Here is a 13,429-nt window from a genome sequence, read left to right on the forward strand (position 1 = left end):
TTGGATATGATCTTGATTTCTTTTTCTATTCCAACATCTGTTTACATACGTAATAATCACAGATTCAGACATTCCAGGTTTTAAAGTTGGGTTATAGATGGAGTTGGGGTTATACACATTTGCTTATGTGAGCTAACATTAATTTCATTGCTTTCTCAAAACTGTTAGAAACAAACATGAGAACTGATGTCCTTGATCATTACCACTGGAATGTAGAAAATGATCACCAGCTCTCAGACAGAAACTCTTGTCCTCATTTCTTCTCCTCTTGATATGTTGATTTCAAATAACACAATACTCACTAAAATAGGAAACTGTAATCATCTCTGAACCCCTATGCAAGAGCCTCTTACAGAGGAATAAACAGTTTTTTAGAAATAAAAGTTATTTGGACAATATTGATAAAACAAATTTTGATCTTTTTATTTTAAAGATCCCTTGGTATCCTGGGTTCCTTTCTTTAGCTCCTTTTCCTTTTATGTAGCATTGACACGTGTATCCTTAACCTCCCTAAATCCTAACAACTCTGGCTTCTCTACCTATAAATAAAATTTTTATAGAAATGTAGATTTATTAAGAATATTCATTGATCAGATATAAAAAGCTTAAATTTTAAATATGTAGTCAAGAGCCAGTAAATTGTACCATTTTTTTCCTCTTACATTTACTCTTTTAAGGATCCTCTTTACAAGGGAAGGAAACTCTGACTCTTTACTATATTTCTTCTCCTAAGGCAATGTCTTTGGTTTGTCAAAACCTCTGCAGTTCTTTACTTAAGAAAATAATCTGACTCCTTGACAGTGTAGGAAAAGAATCTGTGATTAAAGAAATCTCTAAATAAATCATCTGGAAAATGTGTGTGTGTGTGTGTGTGTGTGTGTGTGTGTGTGTGTGTATGTGTGTGCGCGCCCTACAGAATTTCAAGATGATTACTGTTTTTGAACATTTTTTATTTTGGTGCATATTTCTTAACTTTCTTGTTTTGAATTAGGAACTTATCATCACTCATTCTAAACTCTAAATCAAAGAAAATGGGGCACCAAAGAACACAGATGTTCAGAGTTTAGCAGTATTAACATACAGAATATTTTTAGATCACTTAAAACTCTGTTTAGCCCATAAAACTTAAAAGTCAAATTTAAGATGTGCTTAAGACTTAAAGAAATATATTGTTAAAAGGAAGATGCAAAATCTGAACCTAAACCTTTTCTAATTATGTCATTTCCTAGGTCCATACCACCCTGAACACATCCAATCTCATCTAATTATTGTTATTAAAGAATCAATGGTTTTAGCTAGGCACAATGGTACAAGTTCATAGTCTCAGTGACTCTGGAGGCTAAGGCAGGGGCATACCAAGTTCAAGGCCATACTGGGTAAGTTAGCAAGACTCTGTCTCAAAATAGAAAGGGGTAAGATGTAACTCAGTGGTAGAGCACCCTGGGATCAATACCCAGTACTGGGGGAAAAATTGGGGTCTGTTCTTATCCTAACCTCAAAGAAAAGTCATTGAAGAAATTTGGGTAAATACATGGAATGATTAAATTTGTGGTTTACAAATGCATGCTGATCTGCTGGTGTGGCTATTAGTCTAGCTGAAATATAGTGAATTAGAAGGTAGCAATCCTGGACATAATCCTATTTGAGAGTCTGTTTTCAAAACCAATAGTGTCCCAGATTAAAGACTGACTGTGCACATAGAAAAATAGTTATAGAGGAATCAAAATTTAGTGTTATTTGTGAATTTCCTGATTTTTGGAAGTGTGGGAGATGAAGTAATCAATGATAACTCCTCTTTGGCTTAGGCAGAAGGTGAGAAGATATGACATCAAATGAATGGTGCAGACTGATGTAACTCTGAATGTGAGAACATGATTTTTGTTTGGGACATTGCTATATTTTAGATGTCTTTGGGTTATTTGTGTGAAAATACAATAGTGGAAATAAAAATGTAATACAGATTTTTACATTTCTCCTCTCTATTCCCCTAAATCTCTATTGTGTAGAGAGAGGAAAAATGTAATAGAGATTTCTAGGGTTCATTTTCAAAATGAATGCAAAAGAGGACAAATAGAGGTTCTAGGTTTGCTTTAAGAATGATCTCAATTTCTAACTAGAAGACCAATATTCAAGAGAATAGAGAATAAAACCTAAAAAGGAGATGGAGAAAATAGGCCAGATAGGTAAGAAATATAAAACAGGACAAAATAGTTTCATAGAATCTAAAGAAAGCCAATGTCATTATAAGGGTCCTTATTAAAAAAAGGCAGGAAAGTCAGAATTAGAGAAGAAGATGGGATGGATGATGGAAAAAAAGATGTATGTGTATATGAGGGAGGGAGGGAGAGAGAGAGAGTGAGAGAGAGAGAGGTGAATGTGAGGAATGCAGATGGCCTGTAGAAGCCAGGGAAGTCCCAGAAATGGATTCTACCCTGGAGAAAAAGAACTCATTTCTGACAATCCATTTCAGGCTTCTAACCACCAAGATTGTGAGATAATAAATTTGTGTTGTTACCCACAAATTTTGTAGCATTTTTTTACACCAGAAATAAAATATGATGCTATATGAGTTAAATTTTACAATAAAGAATTTTTTGATGATTTTCAAAGAGACCACAAATTGAGAAGAGATCGTGAGATTGTGGTATTCTGATTGATCAAAAAGAAGAAATGACCCTTTTTTGGATCTGCTTTTGTTATATCTCTGCACTTGGTGTTGCAGTTTGGCAACTTCATCAGCTCCAAGTCAGGGAAATTATAGACAAAAAGGAAACTTAAAGAACCCACCAATGCCTCACGTCTTGGCCTCCAGATTCTTATCTCTTCTGCCACCTTCTTTCCACTTTTCAGAATTTTGTTATGTTTCTTTTATATAGAAACTCCAGAATCTTTAGTTGCATTTACCAGAAGTAATAAGGAAAATAATCCCAAATTGAATTTTATATTATTTTACAAAATTCTTCTTTATCTGTATTTTCCATGTTTTTCCAATTGGACATGAGTTATGTGTACGTTCAATAAATATGCTTTTATAATAAAATACTTAGACCAACATTTTACATATCCCAAATTAATCAGTATAGAACTAAATTTAATTTTGCCTAAAATAAAAAATCTAAAACAAAGGAAACAGATGGATATAATAAATGCCCTCAATCCTATATCATATTTAAATCATCAATGACATAAGCTCTCAATAGCATTTTCTAAAATGTGTACCATACAAGATGATTTTCAAAACTTAGAGACTAAGTTTTGAAACTTAGTCTCTCCTAAGTTTTCTCCTCCCCTCCCCTCCTCTCCCCTCCCCTCTCCTCCTGGTTAGGCCCATGCAGAAATTATTAAAATTATTACTTAGCAGTTCAAACAGATTTTTTATTTTTTTAATAATCAAAGTGGTACATATTGTCCCTAACACTATGGGGAAGCTGACAAAATTCTAAAAGTGTTCCAGGGACAATTACCTTTGGTTAAAAAAAAAAATCTCCCTTGTGAGACTTCTTGTCAGAAAAAAAAAATAGTCTTAGCTTGATTAAATTCAAAGTTTTATTTTGTCATAAGATTATTTTCTCATGAAAACCTTTCTCCATTCTGGCAACACCTATTCACTGCCTGGAGAATACAATTTGCAAATGTTCCTCAGAGTGCTTTTATGCTAAACTGCTATTCTGCCAAGCCATTTCCTGTTCCTATCCTTCTCTGCCAGCTGATAGTTATTGCCACTCAAGTAGAATTTATTCTGTAATTGACTTATTCTGTATTCTAGTGTGTTTAAAAAAACTGACACATCTAAAATTAAGTCACATGACATACTAACAATTCCCTACCTAAGGGTACATTTATTTGCTAGATGCCTATCAGCAATAAATAATAGCCACCAATTTGAAAAAGGAGAAAGGGATAAGTTTAGAGGCTCAAATCACAGATTTTCTGCCATGTCATTCCATATCAATTAGTAGGAGATCCTTGTTGAGAATTCTGCAATTAGATCTTGATTCAGATTGATACTAAAATTTTTAGTGAAAATATTCCATGATTACAAGATAAATAAATGAAGACCTCTGTGCCAGATATTTTGTACCTCATATGCAGTAAGATTCTCTACAAATTGTACATCATACTAATTCTCTTTAACATTAGAAGTATTGTTTTGTTTATTCCAAGAAAATGAAATTTAGAAGAACTTTCAATCTTTCCACTGTTCACACTGGGAATGGAGCCAACTTTTTCCTGATAATATAATCTATACTGCTTTTGCTCTATCATATTATAGCCTTTAGATAACCCATGAAAGAATGCTAACCTAAGATGTGTAATGAAGTACCACTAGAGATAATTACACTGAAAAAGAATGATAATATGCAGTTTATTTATTTATTTATTTATTTATTTATTTATTTTAAGAGAGAGTGAGAGAGGAGAGAGAGAGAGAGAGAGAGAATTTTTAATATTTATTTTTTAGTTCTCGGCGGACACAACATCTTTTGTTGGTATGTGGTTCTGAGGATCGAACCCGGGCCGCACACATGCCAGGCAAGCGCGCTACCGCTTGAGCCACATCCCCAGCCCGATAATATGAAGTTTAAACTTAATACCAAACACTGTAAGTTAAGTCAAACTATTCACATTATTTTCAAAAAAATAACCTTCTAATATATTTTTTAAAGTATTTAAATGCCATTTGGTATAAAAACATTTTATCTCTATACATTTTAGGATATACATATTTGTACTAATTATAAGTGAATCAAAATGCTTTCATAAAAATTAAGAAATATTTCTGTGAACCAACAATGAAAGAAAAATACCAAATAACATATATACCTAAACCTATAGGACTGCTTGTTCTCAGAAGGCAGGCAGAATCATCAAGGAATAAAAGTGATCAAAGCAAGAGTGGAAGCTTAACTGTCTTTATTGTTTGGAACAGGAAACACACTTCCTTGGTGCCTGAAAGGTGGCTCAAAAAATGCTGCAGAGAGCTGAATGAAGACATAATCCATATGAAGCTATCAACTGGAGGAGGCAGCACCTCACTTCAAACTCAGATATTAAGCCAAGCCACTCACTAGGCTGGCTACACAGTCTGTATTATGGTTTGGATGTTTTAATTATGTGTTGACTAAAGATCCATATGTTAAAGATGCTACCAATATTTAATAGGTGAGGCCTTATGGGAGGTTCTAAAGCCTTCATAAGGGATGATGTGATCTCCACATCCTCTTTCCCTCTTGGCTCTGGTTGAAGATGTGACTTTATGCCCCTACATGCATTTCTGCCATGGTGTGTCATCACCCTAACCAGAACTGAGCTGATGCAGGCACTGTACCCTTGACCCTCCAAAACAATGAGCTAAATCAACCTTTAGAAGTAACTAAATCTAGATCTTAGAATTGAAACCCAGTTCTAGGCATATTATATTAAAACCCAGAGATAGGAAGAGACCTCTGACCCTTACCCCAGGACTATAACTACAGACTGAGCTTCAGGAATTGCATTAGGCAGATTAAAAACAACAACAACAACAACAACAAACCCACAAACTTCATCCACTCCTCTTCCTCAAACCTTGGTTGGCAAAGGGAGAACAAGACCCACTTATGGAGAAGCAGGGCAAGAAAGCACAAGGCTTTGCCTTAAAGCTTAGTGCCAGGCTGGCCACAGAGAGAACTATTAGTCCCAGAGAAAAACTGAAGGCCCTGAATATAGGCAAAAGCTCACAGATATATTTCCAGATGTGCCCTTGCTGCAGTCTGGCTGCAGCAAAATAACCGGGGGGGGGAGGGGTGACAAACAACTTTGTACATTGATACAGCAGGAGTGGGAGCCATTTATTGTAGGACAGGAGGGGTATATATACATTCCACACAGCTTATCTTAATTAACATAAACTAGATACAGCAGTCAACCAATAAGGAATCTCCACACTTAATGGCTCGCTGGTGTTACTTCACAAACCACTCCCTCTGGCAAAATGCAAGGCGCCATCCTGACTTGTTTACAGACCTTAACATGCTCTAGCAAAAAGCAGAAGTTTGTGCCCCAGTGGGAAAGTCTTGATTTTGGTCTTCATCATTGTCAGACTTGGAGTGTGCCTAGGGAAGGAATCATAGGGTCTTCCCTGACCCAGAAGGCTATTCAGGTCTTTATGGCTGGGAGATTCAAGTGTGACTCAGATTAGTATCAGCTTAGGTAGGAAAAGGAACTGCATTTTCCAACACTATCCCAATCTTGGAAGCATAGCTTGATGGAGGACTCCATTGTCTGAGGGTAGAGGACTTTGCCTTGGAACTCAGTGCCAAATTGATGAAACCTAGCACTGGATAGTTCCCAATGGCCTCCAGATCCATTCCAATGCCTATAGACAAAACTCCTAGAATAGTCTCAGTACCAGAGAGAGACAAGGGACCACAGTCTACCAGACATCTCTTCTGGTTAGTGTTACCTATGACTGGTTGTAGTGGTCTTGAGCAACTTCAGTTGTAAGTAGTCCATAGTAGTGTGGGCTTTGTCCTATGGCAGTACTGTGCTGTTCTCACAAGGCTGTGTGAAACAGCATTGCAGCATTTGTGATTATGCGCCTGCACACCACATTCCTCCTCTAACCATAGGCAGTACAACATGGAAACAATAACTAATTAGTAGAGGAAAGCAGATGGACACCATATTATGGTATAGGAAGCTGGGATTTGTCCTTGCATAGTGACTTTTCGCAGAGTCATAGACCTAGCATCAGAGAAGTAGGCATATGGGCCTACATAAGGCCCAGGAAAAGGCTCAGAGTAACAGAATATCCATCATAGGTACTCCTCCATTTATGCTAAATAGCATACCATCTGTGGATTTGGAACAAACTGAGGCTTGGACCATCCATTATGGCTAAAACAGTGACAACGGATCAACAGCAGACTCATAGTAAACCTGAACTTAGGTTACCACCTAAGTGCTAAAATAGTGGAAGTGACTATGGGCTCAGAGAAAATAAGGAGCCTGAGTGCTTAGAATTTCTGGAAACACCAACACAAACAAAGTCAGATTATTAAAACTGGAATAAATATTTAATCTTTCAATGTTCAGATAATACCTCTTAGCAACAAACATCAAGAACTTCAAGGGAACCAAGACCTCATATAATTGTCAAAATAGTGTGCCAGAAATCAGCCATATAGTAATCAATATGGGCAAAATTTCAGATTAAGAGTTTAAAATGTCTATTTTAAATGAAACTCAAAGAACTTCAAGATAACACAAAAAATTTTCTTAATACTCTGATACATTTAACACATAGAAAAAGCAATTAAAAAACAAATTATTGAGCTAAATATACTCTAAGAGAAATTGAAATTGTGATAGAAGGCATCTATTATAGAAGAGATCAAAAAGAAGAAATAATTAGTGAGCTTGAAGACAGAATAATGAAAAGTATACTACTACATAAACAAAGATTAAAAAATCAAGAAGAATAGAGAGCTTATGGGATCACATTAGATGAGCAACTTTTCATTTTATTGAGATTCAAGGAGCAAATTGAGAATGCAAAGGGTTAGAAAACTAATTCAAATGGATAATAATAGATAATTTTTGAAACTTAGAGAAAAATACAAATACCCATGTACAGGAAGGTCAGAGGTCACTAGTCAGCTTCAACACAAACAAGTTTATGACAATAAATATTACAGTCAAGCTCTCAAAATTTTAAAATACATCATGTTACAACCACAAGACTGGGATTCTAATTAGAATAAGATGTAATCCATGTTTCTATAAATATGTCAAATTATACTCTAATGTCATATGTAATTAAAAATAAATAAATAAATTTAAAATAAAAAAAAACATGGAAGACTTTCAAGGCAGCAATAGAAATGAAACCAATAACACATAAGTGTGTCCTAATTAACCTGGTAGAATATTTCCCAGTTGAAACATTATAGGCCACAAGAGGCTGGCATGAGATTTTTCACAGTACTGAAGGAAGAAATCACCCAAATGAAAATAATTTACCCAGGAAAGCTATCTGTTAAAATGAAGAATAGATCACAAGATATCTTCAAACAAAAGCTGAACCAATAAGTGTCCACCAGATTTGTGCTACAAGAAATGTTAAAAGGAGTTCTTCCAAAGGAAAGAAAGAGTTGTTAATGAGTAAGAAGAAAGCATGGAAATGTATAAAACTCACTGACAAGAGTAACTATATAGAAAAATTCAGAATGCTGAAATATGTAAAAATGGTATATAAAACATTCATGATGTTAGTATGAAGACTAAAAAACACTCTTAATAGTAGTAATAACAAATTCTTTATTTTTATCTAGCTTCCACGTATGAAATAAAACATCCAACACTTAACTTTATGAATCTGACTTATTTCTTATTCTGCATGAATGACACAAAATTTCATTCTTCTTTATGGATGAGTAAAACTCTATTCTGTAAATATACTACATTTTCTTTATTCATTCTTTTGTCGATGAGTACCTAGGCTGGTTATGTAACTTAACTATTGCAAATTCCACTGCTATGAACATTAGCATGAAAGTATAAAAACATGTGAAGTTATGAAAATAGAAGGGAGAACAGTGGAAAAGAAGAAAGCATGGGGAAGGGAAGAAACTGCAGATTAAAATTGAACAAATTGTTCTGTTGGCATGCAATGAGTATATCAAAATGAATTTCATTTTTATAACTATAATGCATTATTTCAAAAAACAATAAGTAAATAGAAGAAATAGCAACAGAGTAGAAGAAGGCAATCAGGGGATGAAGAAAATGAAAGGGGAAATACTGGTGATGGAAAAGAAGTATGTAAAGTATATCTGAAAAATTAATATTCTGCTATTTATCTAGGATATTAGCACAATAATAAAGTTTTATAATTCCCAGTTAAAAAGAAAAGAAAAGAAAAGAAATTTATCATAGCACCTCCTCTGGAGTTCTTTGGTTTTGCAAAGTTTCTGATGCAAATGAAAAAAAGAGATGCTTTACTAAACTTCAATGTGTCAATATTCCAGTTTATGCAATATGATTGTATTACACATTTCACAAAAAGACTCTTTAAATAAAGTAACTAACTACAATAATATGTTAAAGTATATGCAAAATAGAAAAATATAAAATGGAACATCAACACTCAAAATTTGAAGAAAGAAGTACAAGTGTAGAAGTTTTTATTAATATTTTTTATTTTATTTCTATGATCATATTATAATTCCATTCCAAAATAACCTTATAAATTAAAACTACTTTTGAAAACCTCATCATAATCAAAAAACAAATACACATAATAGATAAACCAAAAATAATAAATAAGGAATCAAAATACACTGCTGTTGTAAATCCCTTAACCACAAAGGAATAACATAAAAATATCAGAAAAAAAGAACAGAACTACAAGAAAACTCGAGAGAAAACATTACAGAATGGCTGTAGTAAAACTTTACTAAAAGATACTTATTATTTTAAATATGATTGAATTAAACTTTCCAAATAAAAGACGCAGAGTAACTGAATGACTAAAAAACAAAGACCCAACTATATATCTCATATGAAAAACTCTGATCAACTTAAAAGACACATAGACTAAAAGTGGATTAAGCTATTCCATACAAATGGAATCCAAAAGAAGGCAGGAGAAGTCATGCTTATATAAGAATGTATGCTGTAAACATTAAAAAAAAAAAGCAGTAAAAAGGGACAAGCAAGATCATTATATAATGATAAAGGGGTCAATGAAGCCAGAAGAAATAACAACTCTGTGTGTGTGTGTAGATATGTGTGTGTGTGTATATATGTATATATATATAATAAAAGTTTATTACATATATATGTATATATATGCAATCAACATAGGAAACCAAAATATAAAGCAAATATTAATCGATATAAACAAGAGACTGATTCCAGTAAAATGGTAGGAGAATTTAACATTCCACTTTCAAAGCAGACAAGTCATTCAGAAAGAAAATCAACAAAGAAACTGCAGAATTAAACTACACCCTAGAACCTAGTAGACATCTATAGAACATTCCACCAAACAACTGTAGAATATATATACTTCTCATCCACACATGAAACATTCTCCAAATTCTCCAAGATAAATCATATGACATACCACAAAGAGAGTCTCAACAATCTTTTTTAATAACTGATATCATATAGAGTATAATTTCTGGCCACAATGCAATAAAACTAGAAATCAATAACAAAAATCTTTCAAAGTTATGCAATTACATGGAAATTAAGCAACTCACTATTAAACAACCAATAGATCAGGGGAAATTCAAGCAGGAAATTTTAAAGTTTTCATAATCAATGAAAATGGAAACAAAACATACCAACACGTATGGGAGCCAGAACAACATCAACAACAACAAAAAGAGTACTAAGTAGAAAGTACTAAGTACTTTCAATTCCTACATCAAAAAAAGCAAAGATCTAAAAAGTACACCTATCACTGCACTTCAAAGTTCTAGAAAAATAAGAATAAACCAAAGCCAAAGTTAGTAGAAAAAAAGAATAAATATAACAGAAATAAACAAAATAGAGGCTAAAAATACAAATGATCAATAAAATAAACAGTCAAAAAATCACATTAACCAATATACATTGCATTATTGTTCACAATAGCCAAGAAATGGAACCAACCTAAGTACCTTCAACTGGTTCATGGGAAAGAAAATGTGGTATATATATATATACAATTATATACTAATCCACCGTAAAAATAAAATCATATCATTTATAGTTAGCATAGATAGAACTGGAGATTATTATGTTAAGTGAAATAAGTCAGGAAACAGAAAGATACATAACAGATGATCTCACTCATATGTAGACTCTTAAGTTGATTTCATAGAGGGTGAAAGTAGAATGGTGGTTACCAGGTATGAGGAGAGTAGGGCAAATGGAGAGATGGGGAAATGTTGACTAATAGGTACTAAATTAAAGACCGATAGGAACAAGAAGTTCTGTTGTGTTATCATACAGTAATATCACTATAGATAACAATGATTTACAGTACATTTCAAAAAGCTACAAAGGATTCAATTCAAATATAGTGCTAGAGTATCAACTATGAATATGGAGAAGGGGTTAAAAAGAGAGGGAGGGGGGAGGGAGAAAGGAAGATGATTTACAGACATAAAAAACAGTTAAAAGTTTCCATGACAGATTAGATAGGGATTTCTCCACTTCATTCCTGCCAAAAAGGGGGAGGGTTAGAAAATTAGAGGGGATAATGGCTGATTTTTTTTCCCCAAAAGTGAAGGTGCTAGACTTGATATCAAGAAGACATTCAACTCTGAAGGTGGGATGTTTTTATTAGAGGGGTGAGATACCAGGGATTGAACTCAGGGGCACTCGACCACTGAGCCTCATCCCCAGCCCTATTTTGTACTTTATTTCAGAAACAGGATCTCAGTGAGTTGCTTAGTACCTCGCTAAATGACTGAGGTTGGCTTTGAACTCTGATCTTCCTGCCTTAGCCTCCAGAGCCACTGGGGTTACAGGCATGTGCCACAGAGCCTGGCCTCAACCTCAAAATTTTCAGGTACACTTTAAAAAAAGCATAGCGAAATATAATTGTAAATTGACAGAAAGACATAATGCTTACTTAGAAAGAAAATATCCGTACCCACAACAGACTTATTAGCAGAATATAAATAAAAATTAGACAATACTAGGATGATACCTCTGAAAGCTGAGGGAAATCTTTATCAGTGCAAGCATCATCCAAAAGAGTGTGAAGGGTCTGGTATGGCAACCTAGGGGACCAAATTCTCTGTAAAATTCTCTTACAGAAAATAAGTAGATAATAGATAAGATGCTTCTCAATGCATTCTCAGTTCTGAGGAGGTAGGGTGTTTTTTTTTTTTAATAAGAGGATGTCTTTTCTATAATTCAGATATTATATTTAAGGCATTATCATGTCAACTACAAAAATTAAAAGTCCACATTACTCTTAATGAGTCATACATAGGTGTAAAACTAAAACTTTAATTAACCAATGTGGTTTCTTTTTACTTTACAAGGCAGATATTTCATAAATCATAAGGAGCTGATTTCAAAACATTTTCAATAATAAATAATCTTGCAGAGAAAATAAACCAAACTAATAAAGGTAGTTCATGAATATTCAATAATCACTTTGTAGAGAAAAAGAAATCAACTGAAATGATACACTTATAATAATTATAGAAAAAAAGAAATAACCAGAATAGAACCCAGGTTTTTCTTTTCATTGTTGTTTCTGTTTTAGTTTCAAAAGTGTACTTCTTTCTAGGTCATATATTTTAATATTAAAAGATTACAACTCTTTAAATAAAATTCATCTCTACCGCAAAATTGTTCTTCCAAAGAAGTCAATGTTTAAAGAAGAATCAAACAGGACAAAATTGATAACTACTCTGTCTTTCATTATACTTGAAGTTTTTCTTAATTATCAAATGTTATTAGTGTAAGATTTGGTTTTTCCTTTTTTATAAGTCTTGGAAAATTTCCCTGTTAATTTAGCCATTATGTGCTTAAACGCAATTGTATTCTTTTAGTTTATTAATACTTTGGTGGGTTATGCAACTTAACTCAACACTCATGAATATGGGATAATTTGACATCAAGTCCTTGCAATAAACCTAGGCAGTCTATGTACACGTAAGCTTCTGATGTTTTCCTTAGCTAGTACACTTACCCTCTACAAGTATAATCAGAGGGAAAACATTGAAAATATATTAATAGTTACTAGTTTTTAAACTTGTGGATATACAAGATATATAATAACATTTGTAAATAGTTATTTATACACATATGTAATTTGTCATATGTAATGGTGTCCTATTTATCCGTTTTCTGATTTTTAAGGGTCTTCTGATAGTAGCAAATGGTTACATGAATGCTAACAGGAATGACTACTAATGTTAATTTTCAATCTATTAATTGAAGAAAAAGGAAGATTATGGGTCCTTATTTTACAATAACTATATTTCATTTGAAAATAGGTTTTTACAAATATAATTCTCAATTATAATGCACTCTGGTCATGTGTCCCAGACATGTTTCTTTTAAATTTTTTCATCTCATTACTTACACCAAAATTAATCTAAAAAACAAGAAAGAGTTGATCTTTGGTTCATCAATATTGACAAGTACTTTAAAAATAGCAAAGAACAAATGATCAATTGTGATATAAATCTCACCTGCAGATTGCCTAATGATTTTGCAGATATGGATAACCCAGTGGTGTGGGTTTAAGTGGTCACTATGTCCCCCAGGAGCATTCCTGTAAACAGTCTGCCCAACATTGCTTTGTATCATATATTAAGAAAAACAATCCATTCTCCATGATTCTTATCTTCTCAACTAGCTTGCAATTCCTCTAAGACAGGGCCATATTCTTTCTGTTCTGCTTCCATATAGTGTCTTATGCCTAACTTGC

This window comes from Spermophilus citellus (genome assembly GCF_964194105.1).
Source record: "Spermophilus citellus genome assembly, chromosome: 7".
Classification (NCBI taxonomy): Eukaryota; Metazoa; Chordata; class Mammalia; order Rodentia; family Sciuridae; genus Spermophilus; species Spermophilus citellus.